Genomic DNA, 25956 nt, shown 5'->3' with positions numbered 1-25956 from the left:
CCGTGAGATCATGACCTGAGTCAAAATCAAGTCAGAGGCTTAACTGACTGAGCCTCCCAGGTGCCACTGTAATTTACTTCTTAAAATGCATACACAAGAGTTTCAATCCCCACCAAATTTAATTGAACTATAAATTTACATAGATCTTATTAAATGTTTTCAGATTATTTTTTGTATTAATAATAGATACATTACTCACACAGTGATCTGAATTTAACTTTTATCAAAGCAGAGTGTTTTAATAGCTATGCAATCAAGGTAAGTATTATAACCCTTAACAAGTGAGGAAGTACAATAAAGATAAAAGGTGACTTATCTATGGTCACACACAATTAGGCATAAGGTCAATGTAACAACTTAAATCTGATTCTTTTCTACTAAACTTAGCTCTTTCAGAAAGTCAGCCTCTCCAACATATAAAAACGCATGTACTGGCTCCATGACATATTCACCTTGAATTCAGATATAAATTGACAGCCTTTTTTGTGTCTCCAGTGAGGCCAATTCTTATGCTCTAAACAAAATAAATGCAAAGTAGATAGCACCCAATAGGTATTAGTGACCAATACGCACGATTCCAGTATAGCTCAAAGAGATACCTCCCACTGCATTCTAGTAGGGGTCCTAGATACGGTAGTTATGGAACCCATCAAGTCTACAGCCCCACCAAAGGTTATGGCATGGGCTCCTGACCAAGAGCTATGGTTTATAATGGGGCCTGATACAGAGAGCTCTGCCTGAAAGAAACAAGATGGTAATTAGCTAAGTCAATCTTATACTTTCACTCAAGATTTAGAACAAGGAAGTATAGCAAGAACCATAAGGTCATGGTGAAAAGAGAACAGACAGATGCAGAGAGAAGACATGTAGGGACCCTGTAGTCACTATGTGCTAGAATGACAGGCCATGGACTTCCTAGGCATACGTGTCTAGAATTCCCAACATCCCAAATGAACTTTTGATTCCTGTTTACCTGGGACCCTTTCAAGGCCCCACAGTTTTGGCTTTGTATTTTCTAAGGACTTGGCAGTATGGCTAAGAACATGTGAACACACATGCACACATATCCCACACATTCAAGGTAACAAACGGGACTGTTCCTCACAACCAAAAGACTATATACCATCACCCACAGATATTCTTCATAATCAATATAAACCCACATTTAATCCCAACCAGGGTCACATAGAACATATGCTTATATGATCAAAGCTGTACTTCATTCACTCAGTATCTATTGATTACTTATGACATGTCAGGCATTATATGAGTGCTGGAGTTACAGAGAGAAATAAACAACAGAGACAAATAAGGCAAGGTCTCTACTTGAGGGGCTCCAAGCTCAGCAGGAAAGACATAGGAAGATTATACAAGAAACAAATTATACAAAATTTGGAAAAATTGTATACCGATTGCCTAAGTGGTAGATTCTCTTTTGCTTGTTCATCATCCTGATAGGGCTCTTCTATCCAAGTCCAGTTTATCAGTTAACACAGATTTGTGTCAGCATATTGTACACCCAAGTGAATAGTTGAGAACAGAATTAAATCATCATTCTTGAGTGCTTTGCTCATTGGGATGTAGAATGGTGTAATTAGATGGACACGGTTAATAATTACTAATTTCATCATGACCATTATTTAACATGAGTGCTGGCTTCTCAGGAGTTTAAATGTGGTTTGATGTTTTAGATTTAAGAGTTAGACAACCCTTGGGGCACCTGGGTAGCTCAGTTGGTTAAGTGTTCACCATCTGCTCAGGCCATGACCTCACAGTTTGTGGGTTCGAGCTCTGTGTTGGGCTCTGTGCTGACAGTGTGGGGCCTGCTTGGAGTTCTCTCTCCCTCTCTCTTGCCCCTAGACTTCTCGCGCGCACACACACACTCTCTCTCTCTCTCTCTCAAAATAAACTTTAAAAAAATTCAACAAATATTTAAGTGTGTGTAATTTTGTGAACCATAATTACTAGAGGAATTTTGAAAAGTGAACAAAATACAATCACTACCTTCAATGGGGGGAGTTTTATTCTATATATACAAACAAAGAGACAATAACATTAATGCAAAGCCAAATATGTGTGCTTTAAAAAGATAGTACAAGCAAAGTGTTAACGAAGTTTTTAGAGGAGATCAGGGAAGGCTTCAGAGGTTGCTTTTGAAATGGGTCTTGAAAACTCAATGGGTTTTAACTAGAGGGGGGGAGTAACTGAATTAATCAAATGGTACAGTTTATTAAATGTTAACTTGGTAACTTGAAGAGTCATTTTATTCCCCCATTATTGTTTATTGTCACTGTCCAAGATAGCTCACAAATTTACCAATCCTTTAAAAATATAGGAAATTCTGTCTTCGTTTTGCCTACTGACAATCTTATCTCCTACCATAAAAGCTTTATATGCTAGATATAGTCATTATTAGCACATTGCAATTGGTAAATAGGGAAATAATGTCAATATAACTCAGAAATCACGTTGGTTCATGGGGCACCTGGGTGATTCATTCAGTTAAGCATCTGACTCTTGGATTCTGCTCAGGTCATGATCTCACGGTTCATGAGTTGAAGCCCCAAATTGGGCTCCATGCTGCTGCTTGAAATTCTCTCTCCCTCTCTCTCTCAAAATAAATAAATAAACTTAGAAAAAAGAATTATTAAAAAAAGAAAAGAAAAAAGCAGACAATTTCTCGGGAATGCCTTTCCTTAGGATAAATAGAGGTTTGGTAGCTTCAAGAGTCTTTCAGTTTTTCACAATAGTAACTTATATGGTGAAACTGCACAGTGTAAATGAAAGTATAAAAGCATTTTCTCCTGTGTGTGTGTGTGTGGGGGGGGGTGCTGATTGAGAAGGCTAAATCTTGGATCACATATATTTTTTAATGTTTATTTATTTTTAGAGAGGGGGAGGGGCAGACAGAGAGGGAGAGAGAATCCCAAGCAGGCTCCACACTCAGCAAGGAACCCAATGTGGGGTTCGATCCCATGAATAGTGAGATCATGACCTGAGCTGAAATCAAGAGTCGAACGTTTAACCGACTGAGACACCCAGGCACCCCTTGAATCGTATTTTTAATTTTGATGAAACTGCTTTTAGTTGGAAGCAGCGTCCTCTAGGACCTACATGTTACAAGAGGGAAGCCCATGTCCCAGGGTTAAAGGTTCTAAAGAAATGCTATATAATAGAAATATGAGACACACATACAATTTTAAGTTTTCTAGTAGCCACATTTTTAAAAAGCAGAGTAGAAAGAAACAGGTGAAATATTTCAACATATAATCAACATGAAAACTATTAATGAGATATTTTACATTCTTTTTTTCATACTAAGTCTTTGAAATCTGCTGTATATTTTACATTTACAGCAAGCACATCACAATTTGGATTAGCACATTTATTTTTATTTTAATTTTTTTTTGGATTCACACATTTAAATGCCCAAGAGCCACACATGGCTAATGGATACCATATTGGGCAGTATAGCTTTAAAGGATGACTGTGAGGTTGAATACAAAGGCCAGTGGAGATTTAATTGGTATTATTTTTTATTAGCATAGTAACTTTTATTGTCCTCAAGTAACAAAGTTGCGTAAGTTTTGAGGGTCTGCTCCTAAACCTATATTTTCTCTAAGTCCTGTTATTTTTTAGTACATCACTTTGAAGAACCTTGTTTTCCCTGTACATGGTTTCTTAGCCTTCCTCTCAGCTATGGGTAGTCATATGATACAGTTCTGAGCAATGTAAAGGGAAGTCTGTTAAGTCACATGGGAAAATGTTTCACCCTGATAAGAGAGAGGCCACAAGGAGAAAGCTTACCTAGCACCCCCCTCCCACCCCAACCCCCACCCCATCCCGCCATATCCCTTTCTTTTTGTTTGGAACATTTGATAGAAGAACATGATGTTTGACGCTATGGCAGCCATCTTGTGACTATGATAGACGAATCTTTAATATGTTGAGGATGGCAGAACAGAAAGGCATCTTTCCTTATCGGAGATTAAAATGCAATGAAGCAGCTAGCCATGCAAATACGGGGGTGGGAGGGAGGTCAGAGCAGAGTCACCTAGCAGAAGGGTGCTTCAGCAGAGAAGATATCCTCAATGGGCATTGCTTAATATTCACAACTGAAGTTCACCCTTTTTTCTTCCATTTCCACCCCCCTCCCTTGCTAATCAGTTCCTTCTGATGAGAACATTCTTGTAGGTATGACAAGAGTGCTAAAATCACTCCCAACACTGAAGAGTGGAGAGTTAGAAGCAGAAGCAAAATTTCCTTGAAGTCCCTTATTTTATCATTAAGGTTTCATGCACAAACACTGCAATTTGGCTGTTATATAAGTATTTAACACTTAAAAAAAATTCTTACAGTTTTCTATCCTGAAAAAGATTTCCATCACTCAGTTAATAAGATCATATTCTTTTGATTCAACCAATTTTGAGTAATTGGTAATGCATATCAGATTCATTGTTCATCAATTTCTTATGTGTCTTGAGGTCACAATAATTCAAGAACCCAGATTCACAAAAATACGTGGATAAAAAATGACAACAGTTTTTCACTGCTTTATAGTGTCAGGGTAGTTACAGGACACACTGCCCAGAATACTGCTAAAAAACTTTTTTTGTTTTAAATTGTATGGGTAGCTTTTTCAGCTGCCGATTGTGGAAATTTTGGTAAGTCTATTTCCTGAGTCATGTGACAGACTGAATGGATAACCAACCCACTAATGACTTTCTTTTACTCATCAAAGGATTTTTTTCCGGGAACAAAGATGAAACTTTATGTGACCACTTACCAGTGTTACACTAACATTTTTATCACATGTAAATGAACGAGGAGCCTCAAAGGATTCACAGTTCTTTATCAACTCTTCATCCAATTCCCATACTTAATTTTCATTAGAGCCATCTCATCTAGTGCAATAAAAGTATTCAGTTTGTTTTACAGTTGTTGATTGCCTTGACAAAGTAAGCGAGCCGTCTTTATGACTCAGTCTTAATCATTAAGGTGAACAAAGAATCAATTCACCTTATCTACATTTCTTTTCCTTCATGAAGAAAATGTCAATTCAATCCTGGCTTCGAAAACTGGTTATCACCTTCCTCAACCAAATAAGTGTACTTTTAGATAACAGAGCAGGATTTTGAAGTCACTTCTGACTTTGGCACAAATTTGCTTTAAAAGGTAGAGTATCCAAACTAACAAGATTTACTAAATTTTACTATCATTTGAACATACAAAAATCCAGGGGCTAGCTTTTTAAAATGGAGGTTCTATGTGAACCTTGCTGGAAACTGTCCAAAGCCTTCAAAATTTGGCCGCACCTGCACACATCCATACGTTTTTCTCTACTTAATTTCATGCTACCTAAAAATCACACTTTCCTTTCTAGAAATTTTCTTCTGTCCCAAATCCAAGTCTTCAAATTCATCATTTAAAACTTAACAAATAGAGCGCAATAAAGTTGCCAAATTACTAACATCTATGTTTTTATAACAGTTCTAAGATTCGGGTTTAGCTCAATCTACCAGTTATGTAAGTTTGCATCTGAGCACATTAAAATGCATCGTTAGAAATTCTTCCATAAAGATACTTAAAAAAAAAAAAAAAATCAGCTTGCCTGCCTTTTTTTTTTTTTTCTCCCCAAACAGATCCAGTCATAACATTAAGTTCCACCAGGTCTTCTCATTTTTTTCTTAGTATCACAGACTTCTAAACCATCTGAAACGGATTCCGAAGGGAACTTAAAACCACCTTTTAACATTTGCTTATTGGTTTGTGCTTTTGATGGCTATTGCTTCTAGAGTTACCTCTCTTTTTGGTTTCTAAATTTGCATGGCTGCCTTTTGACTTTGCTTCAAAAGTCAGTCTTAATCCTGAGGCATTGCTCGAGCAAGACGGCCTTGGGGCTAGGTTTATTTGCATCTTTTCCATAACAGAGCCCATATTTTAAATATGTACCTAAATACTACCTGAGCTTTTGGATTTACTGTTGCTGCCTGTCACTTCTCAGTAATGGAGAGAGTGCTGCTGTCACCTTCGTCACGTTCATTCTAAAGCTCTTCCACGACAGGTCTGACAAGGCAAAGATTTCTAACTTTCAGGGTTTTCATTACCGTTCGTATTTTCGCTAGTTTCGGAATTACACTTAAAATGGCCTGTTCTTAACTTCCAGTCCGCCTTCCTGACTGAAAACATGACTTTCAGTATGAATTACAGATCAAGACTAAACGCCGGCGCCCAGGAAGCGGGACAGAGCGGTCGCCCGAGTTGGTAAACAAACGCCGCGCAGGCGCACTGACAGCAGGAGGGTAAAGCGGTGGCCTGGTAGCCAATGGGGGATTTTTCGTATAGCGAAAAGAGGAGAAGCAAAACAAAACGCTGCTTCTTGAGGTGATAAACTGGTTGGCTTTTTCTACTTTTATTTATTTCTGGCTTTGGTTCCTGAGTGTCGCAGCCTTGGGGCCTTGCAGAGAATTCCGTAGAATACCTCGACCCCCGAGAACTGCCGCTAGCGTGTCAGCTAGTTATACCGGCTTCATTTGTTCTCGCCGCAGTTTTGATCTTCTGTACACAACACTAATCCACCCGGCTTGGGAGGGTTTAAAAAAAAAAAAAAAAGGCCTCACAACGCCGCACAAAATTTGCTATTCTTGGGCGCTTCCCCAAACAACGCGAGATCTGCCCGAGAGTAAAGCGGCACTTCCAAGGGCACGATTGCGCATGCGCCTGACTAAATCCTTTTTCGCGGGAACAAGGTTTGAAACTTTGAAACTTTCTGTGGATTAGTAGTAAACCAAATTTGGCCCTCCAGAAAGGTCCGAGGGAGTCAAGCACACACCGCTATGTTCTTCAAGATTTTGCAGTCATAACTCTGTATGACTGCGTAGTCGTCCCTTCTTTCCCTTGTATATTGGGTGTGAATTCTGTGTGAGAGGAGGGTTTCAGCGAATCCAATAATAAAGGAGTGGGCGTGAGAGAGCGGATCAAGGTTTTAAAATAAGGATGACTTTTATGTGTTTGGAAAGATAACCCGGGGAGCGACTTAAAGGAATAAATCTGAGGGGGCTAAGATTTTTTTTTTTTTTTTTTTTTTTTTTTCTTTACTGGAACCCATGGGAGACTGCTGAACTGAGGTAATGCAGTGGGAAGGAGACGGGAAAATTTGAGAGGTAAATGAAGGCAGTAACTATACAGCACACGCGAGAGGTGAGACTAGAAAGACAGGACAATTGGCAAGGAGAAGAAGTTTTCCCGAAAATAGTGTGAACCTGTGCATGTTTGTAAACAGGCAGAAATGATGAGGCCGTGATTCGTAAGGTGAAAATTGGGAAGTCCCTAAATGGGTGGAACAAGGAGGATTCTGAAACGCGTAGCTGTGAACAAGGGCTGAGGTTAGGCTTAGAAAGAACAGTTAAAGTAACAGGAGTCAGGAATTTGGGAACTGTCTTGAGAGAACTGACTAATCTTACCTCTTTCTCAGGATACATGGGACACCTGCACAAGCATTGGATTTTTGTCCTGCAACGTCTGAAAGCTACCACGCAGACACCTGCAGGACTCTCTCTCTCAGTAAGTCCCCTGGTCCCTGCCACCTCCCACCCACCCTGTATGTCAGCCGGGATGCAATGTGGATTTCGTGGAGTGACACGGTGGAATGGAAGTACTTCAATAAAGAAGTAGACCCCTGTTGGGGTGCCTGGGTGGCTCAGTTGGTTGAGCGTCCAACTTCAGCTCAGGTCATGATCTCACAGTTCGTGGGTTCGAGCCCCGTGTCAAGCTCTGGGTTGACAGCTCAGAGCCTGGAGCCTGCTTCAGATTCTGTGTCTCCCTCTTTCTCTGCCCCTCCCCCGCTCATGCTTTGTCTCAAAAATAAATTAAAAAACATTAAATTAAAAAAAAAAAAAAAAAAAAAAAAGAAGTAGACCCCTGTCAAGGAGCTCTCCCTTGGAGCACTTCACCTCATTTTGGCAGCTTAAAGTATAGCCTAGTAGCTGGGCTATATGTATGCAATTCATGGAAAAATGTTCCAAGAAAAATTCATGGATGCAATAGAATAGTATTTCTGGGATAAAGCCTGGGTGTCTTATTTTAGGGAGTGGGATCATCCAGCTGTAGGAGGCATTGACATCTCAGTATGGTGTCACAGAAAGTGTGTGGAATTGGAAATCGGACCTGGGGTTTGCCTTAGTCGGTTATGCAACCTCCCTGTGCCTCAGTTTCCCTATTTGTAAAATAAGAATAACAGTGCCTACCTCATAGGATGATTGTAAAGATGAAATGAGGTACTGTTGAGATGGCTGCATGAATTACTATACAGAACATATGTAATTTATGATCATCAAATGAGAATTTCTTCCCTGAGCCTCCCACATTTATGCATGTCATCTACCCCTCAAATATGGAAGCCCTATGTAGCATTGGGCCATCTGTATTTAAGAGAGGTTCTCTATGTTGCTTTCACATTAGAATCATCTGGGGAGGTTTAAAAAAATCCCGAGGCTTCATTCTAGACCAATTATAAATCAGAATCTCTGGTAGTGGGGTCTGGACATCAGTACTTTTTAAAGCTCTTCATTTTGCTACTAAAGTTAAGAACCACTGCTTTAAGAAGGGGCACCTGGGTGGCTCCGTCAGTTGGGCGTCTCACTTTGGTTCAGGTCATGGTCTTGTGATTTGTGGTTTTGAGCCCCACGTTGGGCTCTGTGCTAATGGTTTGGAGCCTGGAGCCTGTTTCAGAGTCTGTCTCCCTCTCTCTCTGTCCCTCCCCCACTTGCACTCTGTCTCTGTCTCTCTCAAAAAATAAATAAACATTAAAAAAGAAAAGAACCGCTGCTTTAAGAGTTCTCTCTAGAAGAAGAAGAAAATTAGACTTGTGGTTTAAGACTACCCATCTGTATAGCTATATATTTGAAAAATTTCTAGAGGAATAAAGGCTAATGCTTGAGATGGGCAAATGAGTAGGGCATAGTGAGCTATATTCAGGAAAGAGGACACTATGAGAAGAGTGTGGTAAGCATCTTGATTTGGGGAGAGGAAAGTGATGAGGTCAATAATATAGGCCCCAGGAATAAATGGGTCTTGCTGTAGAGAGAGAGGACTTCGAGCCTCCCAAGTTGATTTTTTGATCTAGGACAGGCAACGCAGATGATGATGTCTTTATTGCTTTACCATGTGGTAAATCTTGGGCTGATGTCTGTAGTGGGGTGGGGTTACCTTCCTGACTCTGCTCCATTAGTTCGGGGTCGGGGGGGCATCATGGCCTCACTGAAGTGTATGATGTGAAGGTGCATGTGGGGAAGTATGCAGCAGGCCATTGGCCATGAATCCTATCAGGGTTGTGGCTGCTTTGACTACACAAGTAGTTTTGTTGGTAGTAACAGATGACAAAGGTGAGATGTAAACCTATTTTTGTAGCCTTTTAGTGAATAGAAAATCACTTGGAACAGGAGGGATGGCATGTCTGGGTCAAGAATTTGAGCTTCTAAGAGATAAGTGACTTTTTAGTAGGACAACTCTTGCTTCTAGGGATATAAGTGATTCAGAAGTTGAAACCACCTTATTACTTCAGTCTTTGGATGGCTAACTCCAAATGTAGCAGTAATGGCCAGAAATATCTTCTGCCACATAAGGTAACCTGTCTTTAATCGGGTCCCTTTTCTTGAGAAGCACATTCGTTTGTCTAGTCATTTGCAAGAGCATTGGGGAAATGGCTCAACATTATTGGCTAGGTAAGGAGAGAAGGGAGTCAGAGACTCTCCAGGGGTCAATAGAGGTTATGAAGCAGAAGCGAGGAGTGGAATGGGGTAGGAGGATAGGGAACTCTGGTTAAGGAGGGAAGTATGTTGAAAGTTAGAAATAGAAAAATCCCAAGCAGTGACAGTTTAGTCCAACTGTTATAAAAATATGTGAAGGGGCACCTGGGTGGCTCAGTCGGTTAAGCGTCCAACTTTGGCTCAGGTCATGATCTCATGGTTCGTGGGTTTGAGCCCTGCGTTGGGCTCTGTGCTGACAGCTCAGAGCCTGGAGCCTGCTTTGGATCCTGTGTCTCCCTCTCTCTGTCCCTCCCCCACTCATGCTCTGTCTCTGTCTCTCAAAAATAAATAAACATTAAAAAAAGTTTTTTTAAATATATGAAAATAGGAGTGCTACCTACCTGAGATTCTATGACAAGAAATACCACAGACAGACCACTCGGTAGGGCTTCCGCAATTTATACGGGGGTGAGAATGGATTAGAGTACTCTGGAATGCTCACTATTATCAAGGGCATAAAAAGGCAAGGTGGTGACTGGGAAAGGGGTCTCAAAAAGGATATTTGAGTGAAGTTCTTGGAATGCCGCTAGACAAACAAATCAGGGAGAGAGATGTGGCACACTCTTACCCAAAATGTAAGCTTCCCTATCTGTAGCAGGCACAAACGGGGGGAGGGGGAAAGCCTGGACTTTAAGTTAAGGGGCAAATCGTGACTAATATACAGGACTGGATATTTTAATTGCTATTTTTACCTAAAAGTGAGCAGAAAAAGGATGGGACTGCCCAGGTTTTCTTTTGGGGATGGGAGAAGACCCAACCCCTGCAGAGTGTTTTTAGACAGACAGTGGAGAATAAAAATTAAGTTGTCTTAAGTCAGTCTCCAAAAGTCATGTTTGTTCAATGTGCTGGAACATTATTGTTGAGCACCTACTTTGCTTTTAGATTTTTATTTTTTTAATTTTATTTAAATCCAAGTCAGTTAACATACAGTGTAATAATGGTTTGAGGAATAGAATTTAGTGATTTATCACCTACATATAACACCCAGTGCTCATCCCAACAAGTGCCCTCCTTAATACCCATCACTCATTTAGCCCATTCCCCTCACTCAACACCCCTCCAGCAACCCTCAGTTTGTTCTCTGTATTTAAGAGTCTCTTATGGTTTGCCTCCCTCTCTGTTTTTATCTTATTTTTCCTTCCCTTCCCCTATGTTCATCTGTTTTGTTTCTTAAATTCCACATATGAGTGAAATCATATATTTGTCTTTCTCTGACCAACTTATTTTGCTTAGCATAATATGTTCCAATACCATCCATGAAATGGTATGATTTCATTCTCTTTGGTCGCCAAGTAATATTCCATTGTATATATACCACATCTTCTTTATCCACTCATCAGTCAGTGGACATTTGGTCTCTTTCCATACTTTAGCTATTGTCAATAGTGCTGCTATAAACACTGGGGGGGGGGGGGGGTGTGCCCCTTCAGATCTGCATTTTTATATCCTTTGGATAAATACCCTGTAGGGCAATTGCTAGGTCATAGGGTAGCTCTGTTTTCAATATTTTGAGGAATCTCCATACTGTTTTCTAGAGTGGCTGCACCAGTTTGCATTCCCACCAGCAGTGCAAAAGTGTTTCCTTTTCTCCACATTGTCACCAACGTCTGTTGTTTCCTGAGTTGTTAATTTTAGCCATTCTGACAGGTGTGGGGTGGTAACTCATTGTGGTTTTGATTTATATTTTCCTGATGATGAGTGATGTTGAGCATCTTTTCATGTGTCTGTTAGCCATCTGGATGTCTTCTTTGGAAAAGTGTCTGTTCATGCCTTTTGCCCATTTCTTCACTGGATTATTTGTTTTTTGGGTATTGAGTTTGATAAGTTCTTTTAAAAAAAATTTTTTTAACGTTTATTTATTTTTGAGACAGAGAGACACAGAGCATGAACAGGGTAGGGTCAGAGAGAGAGGGAGACACAGAATCTGAAACAGGCTCCAGGCTCTGAGCAGTCAGCAGAGAGCCTGACGCAGGGCTCGAACTCATGGACCACGAGATCATGACCTGAGCTGAAGTCGGGCGCTTAACCGACTGAGCCACCCAGGCGGCCCAATGAGTTTGATAAGTTCTTTATAGATTTTGGATACTAATTGTTTGTCTGCCATGTCATTTGCAAATATCTTCTCCCATTCCATCAATTGCCTTTAAGTTTTGTTGATTGTTTCCTTCTCTGTGCAGAAGCTTTTTTATCTTCATGAGGTCCCAGATAGTTCATTTTGCTTTTGTTTCCCTTGCCTCCAAAGACATGTCTAGTAAGAAGATGCTGTGGCTGAGTTCAAAGAGGTTGTTGCCTGTTTGAAGTCTGGAATTGTTTTGCCTTCAGCTTTGTTTTTCTTTTTCAACATTACTTTGGCTATTCGGGCTCTTTTGTGGTTCCGTACAAATTTTAGGATTGTTTGTTTTAGCTCTGTGAAGAATTCTTGTGCTTTTTTGATAGGGTTTCCATTGAATGTGCAGTATAGACATTTTAACAATATTTGTTTCTCCAGTCCATGAGCATGGAATGTTTTTCCATTTCTTTGTGTGTTCTTCAGTTTCTTTCATAAGCTTTCTATAGTTTTCAGCATACACATCTTTTACCTCTTTGGTTAGGTTTATTCCTAGGTATTTTATGGTTCTTGGTGCCATTGTAAATGGGATTGATTCCTTGATATCTCTTTCTGTTGCTTCACTATTAGTGTATAGAAATGCAACCAATATCTTTACAATGATTTTATATCCTGTGACTTTGCTGAATTCATGTATCGGTTCTAGCAGTTTTTTTGTGAAATCTTTCAGGTTTTCCATGTAGAGTATCATGTCATCTGTGAGGAGTGAAAGTTTGACTTCTTTGCCAATTTGGATGCCTTTTATTTTGTTTTGTTGTCTGATTGCTGAGGCTAGGACTTCCAACACTATGTTAAACAATAGTGGTGAGAGTAGACATCTCTGTCATGTTACCGATCTCAGGGGGAAGCTCTCAGGATGTTATTAGCTGTGGGACTTTCATATATGGCTTTTATGATGTTAAGTTATGTACTTTCTATCCTGACTTTCTTGAGGGTTTTTATTAAGAAACGATGCTGTATTTTGTCAAATGCTCTTTCTGCATCTATTGACAGGATCATATGGTTCTTATCCTTCTATTAATGTGATGTGTCACGTTGATTGATTTGCGAATATTGAACCAGCTCTGCAGCCCAGGAATGAATCCTACTTGATCTTGGTGAATAATTTTTTTAATATACTGTTGAATTTGATTTGCCAGTATCGTGTTGAGAATTTTTGCATCTGTGTTCATCAGGGATATTGGCTGTAATTCTCCTTTTTAGTGGGGTCTTGTCTGGTTTGGAAATCAAGGTAATGCTGGCTTCATAGAATCAATCTGGAAGCGTTCCTTCCGTTTCTACTTTTTGGAACAGCTTGAGAAGAATAGGTATTAATTCTGCTCTAAATGTCTGGTAGAATTCCCCTGTGAAGCCATCTGGCCCAGGACTTTTATTTGTTGGCAGATTTTTGATAACCTATTCAATTTCTTCGCTGGTTATGGGTCTATTCAAATTTTCTATTTCTTCCTGTTTGAGTTTTGGTAGTGTGTGAGTGTCTAGGAATTTGTCCATTTCTTCCAGGTTGTCCAGTTTTTTGGCATATAATTTTGCATTGTATTTTCTACTAATTGTTTGTATTTCTGAGGTGTTCGTTGTAATCTCTCCTGTTTCATTCATGATTTTATCTATTTGGGTCCTCTCTCTTTTCTTTTTGAGAAGTTTGGCTAGGGGTTTATCAATTTTGTTTATTCTTTCAAAAAACCAGCTCTTAGATTCATTGATCTGTTTTGTTTTGTTTTTGGATTCTATGTTGTTGTTTATTTCTGTTCTGATCTTTATTATTTCTCTTCTGCTGGCTTTGGGCTTTCTTTTCTGCTTCCTCCTTTAGGTGTGAAATTAGGTTCTGTATTTGGGACCTTTGTTACTTTTTTTTTTTTAACATTCATTTTTGAGAGACCGAGAATGCGAGTGGGGGAGGGGCAATGAGAGAGGGAGACACAAAATCCAAAGCAGGCTCCAGGCTCTGAACTGTCAGCACAGAGCCCGATGTAGGGCTCAGACTCACACACCGTGAGATCGTGACCTGAACTAAAGTCGGACACTTAACCAACTGAACCACCCAGGTGCCCCAGAACCTCTCTTACTTCTTGGATTGCAGTGTATCTTAGGCCTGCCTGTGCTGCATCCCAAAGGGTTTGGACTGTTGTGTTTTCATTTTCATTTGTTTCCATATATTTTTAAAATTATTCTTTAATTTCCTGGTTGACCCATTCATTCTTTAGTAGGATATTCTTTAACCTCCATGTATTTAGGGGCTTTCCAAATTTTTTCTTGTGGTTGGTTTCAAGTTGTGATCTGAAAATATATATAGTATGATCTCAATCCTTTTATATTTGTTGAGGGCTGTTTTGTGACCCAGTATGTGATCTATTTTGGAGAATGTTCCATGTCACTTGAGAAGAATGTGTATTCTGCTGCTTTTGGATGGAAAGTTGTGAATATATCTGTTAAGTCCATCTGGTCTAATGTGTCGTTCAGGACTGTTGTTTCCTTATTTATTTTTCTGCCTACGTGATCCGTCCATTGTTGTAAGTGGAATATTGAAGTCCCCTACAATCACTATTATTATCTATACATTTATTTATGTTTGTAATTAACTGATATATATATTTGGGTGCCTCCATGTTGGGGATGTAAACATTTACAATGGTTAGATCTTCTAAATGGATAGACCCCTTAATTATGATATAATGCCCTTCTTCATCTCTTGTTACAATCTTTGTTTTAAAGTCTAGTTTGTCTGATATAAGTATGGCTATTCTGGCTTTCTTTTGCTGTCTAGTAGCATGATAGTTCTCCATCTCCTCACTTTCAATCTGCAGGTGTCCTCAGGTGTAAAATGAGTCTCTTATAGGCAGAATATAGATGGATCTTGTTTTTTTATCCATTCTGATACCCTATGTCTTTTGATTGGGGCATTTGGTCCATTTACATTCAGGGTGATTATTGAAATACATGGATTTAGTGTCATTGTGTTATCTGTAGGTTTTGTGCTTGTGGTGATATCTCTGGTCCTTTGCAGCATTCCACTCACAGAGTCCCCCTTAGGATCTCCTGCAGGGCTGGTTTAGTGGTCGTGAACTCCTTCAGTTTTTGTTTGGGAAAGTCTTTATCTTTCCTTCTATTTTGAATGACAGCCTTGCTGGATAAAGGATTAAGTATGTTGAATATTTCCTGCCACTCCCTTCTGGCCTGCCAAATTTCAGTGGACAGGTTTGCTACTACCCTTATGTATCTATCCTTGTAGGTTAAGGCCCATTTGTCCCTAGCTGCTTTCAGAATTCTCTTGTTATCTTTGTATTTTGCCAGTTTCAGTATGATATGTCATGGTGTTGACCTTTTTTTGTTGTTTTCGAAGGGAGTTCTCTGTGTCTCTTATACTTGGATGCCTGTTTCCTTCCCCAGATTAGGAAAGTTCTCAGCTATAATTTGTTCAAATAAACCTTTTGTCCCTTTCTCTCTTCTTCTAGAACTCCTATGATATGGATATTATTTCATTTCATTGAATCGCTTAGGTCTCTAATTCTCCCCTTATGGTGTAGTAACTTCCTTTCCCTCTTTTTTTCAGCTTCATCATTTTCCATAATTTTATTTTCTATTTCACCTGTTCTCTCCTCTGCTTCTTCTGTCCTCACTGTCACTGCACCTAGTTTATTTTGCATCTCATTTATAGCATTTTTTAATTCATCATGACTATTTCTTAGGTCTTTGATCTCTGCAGCAATAGATTCTCTGCTGTCTTCTATGATTTTTCCAAGCCCAGCTATTAGTCTTATGACTGTTATTCTAAATTCTTGTTCAGATATATATTTTATATGTTTTAAGCAATTCTCTGACTGTCATTTCTTCCTGGAATTTCTTTTGAGGAGAATTCTTCTGTTTCATCATTTTGGCTAGTTTTCTGTCTTTTACATGCTTTAATAGCTTGTTATATGTCCTGCACCTGCAAGTAATACTATATTAAAAAGGGGTCATACACTGTCCAGGGCTTGGAACTTCAGGAAGTATTTTTGGAGTGTGTCAGTGCTCTCTGTTGTTGTGTATTGCCTGCTCTATCCCACTGGTCAGTCTTCTACAAAGCTCCTCCTTACTCGTAGTAGTGGATTGTTTAGACTTTCCACCAGGTATGCTTTAATTTTTTGTTGAAGTAACTCTGGAAAAAAGGAACGGGCGGGGGACCTGATCTCATACGAGGAGAAAAATGAAAGGGGCAAAAAAAAAAAAAAAAAAAAAAAAAAGACCAAGCAGAGAATCAAAGAAACTTTAAGGCTTAATCCAGAGAAAGGAAAATAAAGAAGGAGGTATAGAAGAGGTATAAAGGAATAGAGTAAAAATGCCTGATTAAAAAAACCAACAAAGAGAAAGAAAAAAAATAAAGAAAAAATATATATAATAAGAATTGACCAAAAATCAAATCAGAAACTATGAGCCTGATTCTAAAGGAAAAAAAAAAAAAAAAGAAGAAGAGGGTAAAAAGAAAAAGAAGAGAAGGAAAGAAAGAAAAGAGGGAAAAAAAAGAGCAACAGACTAACATACAAAACCACAGGACAGTTGTCTGTTGGTGCCTGAGACCTGCGGCTGTGCTGGTCTGGATGAGATGCTGCTTGGTTTGGGTCAGTGTCAATCTCTCTAGGAAGCAGGTCCCGCCTCCACTGGGGGCTGCTGTCCTGTTCTCTGAAGCCCCACCATGTTGGTAATGGAGATAAAAATGGTAACACCCCAATCTCTCCTCCCCTCACCAGTGTCTCAAACCACATGGTTTAGGCGGTCCTCACAGAGTAGTCCCAGTGGTCAGCCTATCCTGCTCCACAGTCTCCCACACCTCCTAGGCAGTGGGCTGGGATTCAGCACCTGTTTTTAAAGGATCCTGCACCATGCAACCCCGTTCTGGGGTAGCGCTACTCCACTCTCCCAACATGTTGGGCGCCTGCAGACTCTTTGGTCCTTGGCGGGGCAATAACCCCTCTTCCCACAATACTCCAGGAAGGGGATTATTCTCTCCCAGTGTGCCCCTGAGATTGCTACCAAGCTCTGGGGCTGGCTCCCCACCCCTAGGTGTTGTTTGGAGAAAATCGCACACTTTTGAAAATTAGGATCTTCAGCTCCTAAGGCTGTTTACAAAGTAAAGACTGGTACTCTGTATTTCTTGTTCCTCAGTCTGTGATCTGGAGATGTTTTTCTCTCGTCCTAACACACAACCACAATATACAGCTTCTCTTTCTCTCCCCTTTGTCTCTCCACATTAGGGGATCCCTCCCCTCCGTGCTCACTCTGTTATATGTCCCCCAATTCACCTACACGCACCTCTGTCTGGGCAAGCTGTCTCCCTCCACCTGTGGAGATTTTTCTGTCACTCTGCAGATAGATTTCCTGGGTGTTTCAAGTGTTCTGGCCTCAATACAGCTGTGTTTGAGGGATGAGGGAAATCCCAGTCCGCCTACTTCTCTGTCATCTTCTGAAGTCTGTATCATATTTTCTTTATCCATTCATTTATTGACAGACACTGAGATTGTTTCCATATCTTGACTACTGTGAATGATGCTTTGTGAACCTGGAATGCAGTTATCTTTTTAAGATACTGATTTTATTTCCTTTAGAGATAGAGATATTCCCAGAAATGGGATTGCTAGATTATATGGTAGTTTGTTTTTAACTGAAATTGGGTTACTTAGATAGGAACATTGAACTGGTAAGGTTGTGTACATTTCAGAGCCAGCTGGGCCTGTTGGGACCAGCCATTTGGGGGCCAGTAATGCAATGTAAAGCAGGATGAACTGATACCAAAAGAGAAGCAGGTGTGGGGCACCTGGGTGGCTCAGGCAATTAAACATCCAACTCTTGATTTCAGCTCAGGTCATGATCTCACAGTTCGTGAGATTAAGCCCCACATTGAGCTCTGTGCTAATAGCATGGTGCCTGCTTGGAATTTTCTCTCCCTCACACACGTGCACACTCTCTCTTTCTCTCAAAATAAATACATAAATAGGAATTTTAAAAAAGAGAGAAGCAGGTGAACATAGCTGATGATGAGAAAGTAAGAGATGATAGGCATTGTAGCCTCATAGAGAAAGAGGTAGAGTCGGTGCCAGTCTTGGCTCTGACAGCTTTCTGGTCACTTGTTTCAGTCCCGTCTTAGGTCTGTCTTCCTGTTCTAGAATTCCCTACAGTTCTTCTGAGTCTTTATAACCTACTTCCATCGACTTAGCTTTTCTTCCCCCAGACAACACTGTTAAGTGGCTAATTGTTTCTCCCCTTCCTAGTGTCTTGACTTAATGAAACCACATAACTTCTGTATAAGGAACATACACATATGTAGTAGGGACACTTAATTTAACTTATTAACTCAGCTATGCCAAGAAAGAATAGGTATCTTGTTTTTTCCAGAGTTTTCACTTGTGTATTAGTTATCTATTACTATATAACAAAATACCTCAAAACATAGTAACTTGAAACAATAATAAACATCTCATAATTTCCGTGGGTCAGGAATTTGGGAGCAACTCAGCTGAGCAGTTCTGGCTTCGGGTGTCAAACATGGTTGCAGTCCTAATATTGATGAGAACTGCAGTCACCTGACTAGGGCTGGAGGATCTGCTGCCATGGCAACTCACTCATGGTTGCTTCTTGGTGCTGGTTGGTGAGAGGCCTGTTTTCCATATGTGGGCCCCTTCATAAGATAGCTTGAATGTCCTGACATGGTAGCTGGCTTCCTCCAGAATGAACAGTCCAAGAAGTTAGCGAGCCAGGCAGAAACTATCCTTATTATGACCCGGCTTTAGAAGGTACATAGAATCCCTTCTGCCACATTCTTTTCATTGGAAATAGGCTACTAAGTCAGGTCCACATTCAAGGGGAGTAGTATTAGGTATCACCATTTGAAGGGAGTCCTATCATATTTTAAAACCATTGTTAGGTTACAGGGAAAAAAAAACCCTAAGTGTCTAATTCAGTCTCAGATATAGTTCAATTTCATTGAACAATTCCTTTAAGTAGTATAAGTCTCCTTTGGATAGAATATGTTTCATGTTTCACAATGCCTTCCAAGGAGGTCCTGCATCTTCTCTGAAGATAACATCCATTTGTATGGGGGGTGGGGAAAGGTAACGTACACATTCTTGTGGAATTGATGAGAGATGGAATCCCCTGGCTTCATTCTGGATCTAGAGTATGCACTGGCAGTTTTCTGGCATGATGTCCCTTGTTGGCCTGATCACCGGGGAATCTGCTGGCCTGTGATGCTGAAGCCTGGAGCTGGTGAATTCATGGCCCATTTTTGGCTTCAGGCAAAGTTCCCAGGGAGTACTGTCTACCTCCCCAAGCTTCTTCTTGGCCCATGCTATGGAATCACCTCATCTGTCCATGGTAGCCCCCTGGCTGTTAGTTCAGCATCCATGCTTCAAGGGAATAGGAACAGCTTGCGATAGTTGACTGCTCTATCTCTGTCTGACTACACTGTTGGAGACTTGCCATTGGCCCAAATAGCTATGGAAAGTGCAGAGTGTGGTATGAGGGACCTGGGCAGTGGTCCCCAAAGAGGAGCAACGGTAGAGATCCTCTCAAGATGGAGGCAATTCACTGTGGTATGCAGAATAAGGGCTCCCTAATGATGTCCATGTCCCAACCCCTAGAACCTGTGAATATGTTACCTTACAAAGCAAAAGGGACTTTGTAGATACAATTAGGTTAAGGACCTTGAAAGGGGAGATTATCTGAGTGGGCCCAATCTAATGACATTGGTCCTTAAAAGAACCTTTTCAGTCTGAGGTCAGAATCAAAGGGAGATGTGACTGTGGAATAATGGTTAGAGAGGTACAAAGTTGTTGGTTTTAAAGATGGAGTGAGAGGGCTACGAGCCAAGGAATGTGGGGGGCTGGAAAAGGTAAGGAAATAGATTCTGTCTCTGTAGCCTCCAGAAAGGAATGCAGCCCTGCCATCACCATGATTTTAGTCCAGTAAGACCCATGTCAGATTTCTAAGCTATAAAACTTTAATATTTGTGTTGTTTTAAGCCACTAAGTTTGTGATAATTTGTTATAGCCACAGTAGAAAATGAGTACACTCATATCCAACTTCGTCCTAGAAAGAGGTCAAGTCCAGTTTTCTGACTGCTTTATTCTCCTTTATCTCACTTTCTTTCTCACTAAACCTGACCTGGAAAGGGACAGACTCCATGTGGCATGTCCTTGTTCTAACATAGAACAGTATTTATTACTTTTTCATTCAGATGACAAAGTTTAAGTACAATAAACACCCATACACTCTTCCCCTAGATTCACCAATTGTATTGTTTTGCCATATTTTCTCACACTTTCTGTATATATACATACATATATTTTCTTGTTGTTGAACTATTTGAAGGTAACTTGCATTCGTCTTGACACTTTATCCTGAATACTTAAGCATTTCCTAAGAATAAAAAAATTCTCCTATAAACCATTTCCTACACCTAATATAAATAACAATTCTGTGATGTCATCTAATATCCATTTCACAATGGAAATTTCACCAATTGTCCCCAAAATATTTTTAATTAATTAATTAATTTTTATTAGAGGAAGAGAATGGGAATGGAGAAGAAGGGCAGAGGTAGAGAGAGAGAAAGAAACTCAAGCAGTCTCCACACTAAGCAATCATGACCTGAGCTGATATCAAAAGTCAGATGCTCAAGCTGACTGAGCCACCCAGATGCCTCCCAAAAATATTTTATAGCTACTTATTTCCATTCTCTCTCCCTCCCCAGTCAGCACGTCAGCAAATCATATCCTTTGCAACTGTGGTCTTTAGTCTCTTTTAATCTGTAACAGCACACCCTTCAAGCAGCACACCTGTTTTGTTTTTGTTTTTGTTTTTATTTCTTTTGAGAGAGAGCGTGTGTGCACAAGCAGGGAAGGGGCAGAGAGAAAGAAAGACAAAATCCCAAGCAGACTCTGTACTGAGCCCGATATGGGGATGGAACTCATGAACTATGAGATCATGACCTGAACCAAGATCAAAAGTTAGATGCTTAACCGACTGTGCCACCCAGGTGCCCCTGTTTTATTTTCATTTCATGACATTGACTTTTGATAAGTCTAGATAAGTTCCCTTGTAGAATAGTCTGTATTCTCGATTTGGCTGATTATTTCCTCATAACATCTTATGACTTGTTCTCCAACGCCTGCCCTTTAAAAAAAACTAGACGCTATGAATAGAAGTTTGTTTAGATTCAGGTTGAACATTTTATGAAAGAGTACTTCATTAGTAATATTGGGTAGTTCACATTGCTTCATGTTGGCACATAATTGCAAGTTGTTTGGTGGCATAGTCAAGATGGTGACCAACCCCCCCCCCCCCCTTCCAGAATACATTTGCCTTTGCAGTTTGCAAATCATCTACAAACAATCTGTCCTCATTTAATAGTTTGAATACCCATTTTGGTCCTTTACTGAATAGGTTATTTCATTGAGGGCTGCTCCTAACTATTATACTTTGCATTCATTAGCTGGCATTCTTTTGTAAAAAGAGCTTTATTTTAAGAAAACTATTTTAAAAAATTTTTTTAATGTTTATTTTTGCTAGGGAGAGAGAGACAGAGCGAAAGCAGGGGAGGGGCAGAGAGAGACACACACACACAGAATTGGAAGCAGGCTCCAGGCTCTGAGCTGTCAGCACAGAGCCTGACACAGGGCTCAAACTCACAAACCGCGAGATCATGACCTGAGCTGAAGTTGGATGCTTAACTGACGGAGCTACCCAGGTGCCCCTTAAGAAAACTATTTTAATAAATCTCTCAGACAGTTGGACAGTAGTTTGCTTTCGATTTGGTTTAAAGCAATCAGAAAGTTCATGATTTTTTTTAAGTTTATTTTTATTTATTTTGAAAGAGAGAGAGCATGCAAGCAGGGGAGAGGCAGAGAAAGGGAGAGAGAGAATCCCAAGCAGGCCCTGTGCCATCAGCACAGAGCCCAATGCAGGGCTTGATCCCACAAACCATGAGATCATAACCTGAGCCAAAATCAATTGTTTGATGCTTAACTGACTGAGCCAGGTGCCCTGGTCTCAAATAATTTAAAGCAATCTTTTTAATTTCTCCTGTCAGAGGCCCTTAGTAGTGAATCACCTTGCAATCAATTGACAAGTAATTTTAGTCTAGTCCATTATTCATGATGCAGAATAGTATAGTATAGTGTGCCTGCTCTGGAGTCAGATTAAATAGTTCCAAATCCTTATTCCCACGCTAAGTAGCTGTGTAGTTTGGAGCACATTACTTATCCTCTTTAAGCCTCAGTCACTTCTATAAAACAAGAAAGTCTATAAGAGTACCTGTCTCTGGGGCGCCTGGGTGGCGCAGTCGGTTAAGCGTCCGACTTCAGCCAGGTCACGATCTCGCGGTCCGTGAGTTCGAGCCCCGCGTCAGGCTCTGGGCTGATGGCTCGGAGCCTGGAGCCTGCTTCGGATTCTGTGTCTCCCTCTCTCTCTGCCCCTCCCCCGTTCATGCTCTGTCTCTCTCTGTCCCAAAAATAAATAAAAAACGTTGAAAAAAAAATTAAAAAAAAAAAAAGAGTACCTGTCTCATGGTTTGGGAGGAGGATTAAATGACATGTACTAAATAACTGGGACATGTTAAACATTAGCTGTTTTTCTTGTTGTTCTCATTATTGTTATTGACTAAGAAAAGATAGATGATATCTAAGTCACCGTCCTGCTGGCTTTCTAAGAATTTCTTCAAACACCTATCGGCTTTCCTGATAAATGAATTTTCTGAAAGCTTACAAGCATTAGAATTAGCCAAGTTGAAATTCTCCGTCTTATTTAGAAAAACTGGAATTAACCTGGCTCTTCTCCTAAAATAAAAGAAGTAAATACATCTTAAGCTGTGAATGTTGAGCCAGGAAGGAATTTTGATTTCTTGAAATTATACTCCAGCTTCCTTGTGCAGCCTCTTTTTTTTTTTTTTTAACAGAGTTTGCATTCCTGCACATTAGAAGTATTTCTGCCAGGGTGCCTTGGTGGCTCAGTCGGTTAAGCATCTGGCTTCGGCTTGGGTCATGGTCTCACGGTTTGTGGGTTTGAGCCCTGCATCAGGCTCTGCACTGACAGCTTGGAACCTGGAACCTGGTTTGGATTCTGTTTCGCCCTCTCTCTCTGCCCCTCCCCGCTCACACTCTGTCTCTCTTTCAAAAATAAACATTAAGAAAATTTTTGAAAGTATTTCTGCCCCCCAAGATAAATATCTAGAATTGCCATGGTAAGGACTCTGAGTTAGAAACAATCAGTTATATGCCAGCCTAATGACATAAACGTAGAGCTTGCTTAAATTCCTGGTGGAGGTAGCCCAAATTCTATCCAAAGGATTGACTTTAATCAAATTTATTTTTATTTAATATCATTCAGCAACTCACATTCAAAAATATTTGTGCTTTCTCCTATAACATTGTAAAACATTCACAAATTGTTCCTTGTGTCAACAATCAGGTGTGGTTGTAAAGTTAAGGCTGTTAGGACTTAAGATGAATGGCTTCGTAAAAATCAGAAGTCCCAACCTGAGAAAAATATAGATTCCTGTGTCCTTCGCCCAACTCTGTGATGGCACTCCACAGTCACCCTGTGAAGCTGGCATTTTCATTCAGTTGCACCTAAATAGATTTTTAGGGAAAAAAGCAGAGGAGTATGGAGGGAGTTAGCATCACAGTGTCCATACTAATTTCTAGAATCCTTTTAGGATTTAGGGTCAGCAACAATTTAATAAGGAAAGGGCCCATTAGGTAAATTTGGCTCTGAAAATGCTAATTGAAAGTCCTCCTCAGCAATTCAGTCCTTTTTCCTCTTCCTTTCTTTAGTCAGCAGGGTCCCATGGTGACCGGTTCTGAAAGAAATCATCCCCTTCAGCTGTTACCTAGCACCATGGCAACAGGGACGTCAGCAAAGCAGGATAGACCCTGCACAAAAACAGTTTCTACTAGGCTTCCTCCCTGCTTCTCTAATTCAACCCTGCCTGAGGCCTAGGAATGGGGCTAAGGACATCTTGATATACACACTTAAGAAATCCTGTGTGTTTCTGTGTTTTATTTTGTCTTGTTCATGAGCATAGATATATGGGTGTATAGTAAACTATGTTATGAGAATTTCCCCTCCCCCTAAAACATGGAGCATATCTAAAGGGTGGGGATGGGTGATGGGATGGCAACAGGGAGGTAGGTACGCATGGGATGGTCTTTGTAATGATATGTAAAAATTGTATTTATAAAGTAGCAATAAATTGATAGTAGGAAACATCAGGACCCTAAACATGTGGTCTGACTTATATTTAGACACAAGACCTCAGGGAAATATTTTTAAAATATTTTTATTTACCTGAGAGTGAAGTAGACAAATGGCTTTAATGAACGCCAAAGGGGGTGCAATGCTGTCCTTGGTGCTGAACACTCAGTTGTCTCAGTTATGCTAAGTGGGTTCCAGACGGAGGTTAAGGAACACCTTGTCACATTAGGGTATTGATAATAAGAAAGAAAGGGGCTGGGAAGAAAGCATCATTTCCCTCACTACCAAGCAACTCTGAATGTCCATAATAAAACGTTCAGATGAGAAATAAAACAAAAAAAGAAAGTGGAGAAGGCTGGAGGTTTGGTTGAGTCTTTTCCTTTTCATATGGAGATTTTTGGTCAGAGCCAATCAGGTGGGAGATTTCTGCTGCTTTGCTCCTGAAAGGAAAAGTGGGGGAAGGGAGATAGAAGATGGCCACATTCCCCCCTTGAACCACATGATCCATTTCCCATGTGACACATTCCAGAGCCTTGGAAAGGATAAGGGAGGGGCACCAAGAGAGTGGGGCTGGGGGCGGGAAGATGGTTTAACCGTCAACCCAGTACAGCGTCATCTTGTCTTCTTACCAGGAAGCAGGCTACGAGCCAAGGGGAAGGCAGAGGACAGAAATGAATGTGTTCCCAAGCTTTCCTGGTGGTTTATGGAATTCTCCAAACTCCTATGCAAGGGTTATGCCTGACGGAGAAGACCAAAGGAGACCATCCCTGAAATCAAGTCCAGATGAAGGTATGCGCTAGGGATCCTGTGGTATCGCGGCTGAAATTTGGCTTAGAGAACATAATACCTTCTTTTTTCCAGGCAATTTAGAGATTTTTGTCATGGCTTAGATGTTGGTTAGGGGCTTTAGATTTGTTGCAGGTTTAGAAAAGATGCCTAGATAGTTCTGTAAAAGGAACAATTTACCAGAGTAAGTGCCTGTTGAAGAAAAATTGATGGAAATTTTGTACAATGATAATTAGTAAAACAAAGTACTAATTGATGAAAACGATTTTTTTCTTTGAGTCCTGGAAAGAAGAAAAAAATAATATTACTGAAATCAACTAGATTTCATTGTCATGGCAATAAAATCTTGTTTCCTCCCTTGCTTATTCTGTGCCCATGTTCCCAGAGGTTATTGGCAGTGGCTTAGGGAGCCTGAGTGGGCAGGCGTGCTGTTTCTTTGTGCTGTGCAATTGTCTTCCTTCTGATGTTCCTGATACAAGGAGAGCTTATGATTATTTCCAGCTCTGGTTTTAGATAGTAGAGTGCTACTGACTTCCAAATCTTACAGAATAGCCATCAATAAGGCTCCCAGGAAGTTCTCAAAGGAATCTTCTAAAGTTACAGGCTAAAATAATCTGCTATGTACTTAAATCTTGGTATCTTTGACCATTTCTACCTAGCACAAAGAGGGAAGTTAGCAAATTTAAATTTTATTTCATCTTTTAAAAAATACTTACAAAGTTATTGCTATGTGCAAGACATCATTCTAAGCACAAATAATCAGTCATTTAATCTTTATAATAACCCTCTGAGGGAGGTATTATTAGTACCCACATTTTGGTAATGAAGAAACTAAGGCACAGAGAAATCAGGGAATATTCCCAAGATCATACAGCTAGCAAACCCTAGAAATAGGGTTTGGAACCAAGGAAATTGACCCCAGAGTCCATGATTTTTAACTACTAAACTATGCTTCTTTCCTGCTTGTGTTATTTCAAATGATGTCAACAGTTGATTTGGCTACAAATTTTGTTCAGCTGATGCTACTAGAAGATCAAA

At 40.2% G+C, this 25956-nt stretch overlaps 1 protein-coding gene across 3 annotated transcripts in view; it reads left to right on the top strand.

Moving 5' to 3' along the window:
* The first annotated feature begins 5647 nt into the window (after window positions 1-5647).
* Window positions 5648-25956, top strand: part of GPR19 (G protein-coupled receptor 19) — a 40893-nt gene continuing 20584 nt past the window's right edge. Inside the window, exons 1-3 of one of the 3 annotated variants that reach the window (XM_042945839.1) lie at window positions 5648-6384; window positions 7475-7563; window positions 24765-24921. The gene's annotated coding sequence lies outside the window, so the exon portion shown is untranslated. Of the gene's footprint in view, window positions 6385-7433; window positions 7564-19387; window positions 19473-24764; window positions 24922-25956 lie in introns of those variants that run through there. The other 2 variants (XM_042945840.1, XM_042945841.1) reach the window with 2 other exon arrangements.

This window comes from Panthera leo, chromosome B4 (genome assembly GCF_018350215.1).
Source record: "Panthera leo isolate Ple1 chromosome B4, P.leo_Ple1_pat1.1, whole genome shotgun sequence".
Classification (NCBI taxonomy): Eukaryota; Metazoa; Chordata; class Mammalia; order Carnivora; family Felidae; genus Panthera; species Panthera leo.
Note: the sequence above shows the minus strand (reverse complement) of the source record. Positions and strands in the feature narration are given on the sequence as shown.